Source organism: Rhincodon typus, unplaced genomic scaffold (assembly GCF_021869965.1).
Source record: "Rhincodon typus isolate 14 unplaced genomic scaffold, sRhiTyp1.1 hic_rhity00009133, whole genome shotgun sequence".
Lineage (NCBI taxonomy): Eukaryota > Metazoa > Chordata > Chondrichthyes > Orectolobiformes > Rhincodontidae > Rhincodon > Rhincodon typus.
In genome coordinates this window covers 219-1120 of record NW_025974771.1, presented here as the reverse complement: position 1 = coordinate 1120, position 902 = coordinate 219, and the positions used below count along the sequence as shown (strand labels likewise).

Here is a 902-nt window from a genome sequence, read left to right as displayed (position 1 = left end):
TTTGATGGGGGGGACAGTGTGGAGCGAGCTTCACTCTGTATCTAACCCCATGCAGTCCCTGCCCTGGGAGGGTTTGATGGGGGGGACAGTGTAGAGGAAGCTTTACTCTGTATCTGACCCGTTCCCCATTAATAAACCTGGCTACTGTGACAGTCCAGTTTCAGGTCTGAGTGATACATTAGGGTGTGGTGGGGAGTGATGGAGGAAGGGGGTCAGTGACTGCAAAGCTGGTTTATAATAAACACCGTTGTGTGTGGGAAGGATTTCCTGTGTCTGTTTTGTAATCCTCTGAGAGCTCCTGTAACCCAGCTGACCCAAAGGGACCCTGACCAGCAGCAGCTTGCTGCTCCACATCTGATCGATCGAGCACAGCTCCCAGCAGAGCCATAGCCCTGCCACTGGCTGCCTGGGAGTAAGCTGGGAGTGACAGGAACTGTGCTAGCACCGACTGAGACTGAGCTGGAACTGAGCAGCGAGATTAGCAGATTCTGACCCAGGATAATGTGAACAGGAGTCACTGACTTGGTCTCATCTCTGGACCAGCACAACTCCTGAAAAAATAAAAACTGCACGTGCTGGAAATCTGAAATAAAAACAGAAACTGCTGGAGAAACTCAGCAGCTCTGGCAGCACCTGTGCAGAGTAGGAACAGTGTTAACATTTCGGGTCCAGTGACAGGGCTTCTGAAAAAGGGTCACTGGAGTCTTGCTGTGTCTCTGATTGCAAACACTACCCACAATGCAGTTATTTTCCTCTTTTTATCCATGAACAGAGGCGATTCTAAATCCCCTGTGTGTGTGTATATATATATATAATATATGAGTGTGTGTGTATATGTGAGTGTGTGTGTATATGTGAGTGTGTGTGTATATGTGAGTGTGTGTGTATGTGTGTGTGTGTGT

General features: G+C 48.4%; 1 protein-coding gene across 1 annotated transcript in view; it reads left to right on the top strand.

The window, feature by feature from the left end:
• The window catches only part of LOC125482354 (paired mesoderm homeobox protein 2-like), a 7321-nt gene extending 7058 nt beyond the window's left edge, over positions 1-263 (top strand). The window contains exon 3 of the mRNA XM_048594413.1: positions 1-263. This exon is cut by the window's left edge and continues 890 nt beyond it. The gene's annotated coding sequence lies outside the window, so the exon portion shown is untranslated.
• The last annotated feature ends 639 nt before the right edge of the window (positions 264-902 follow it).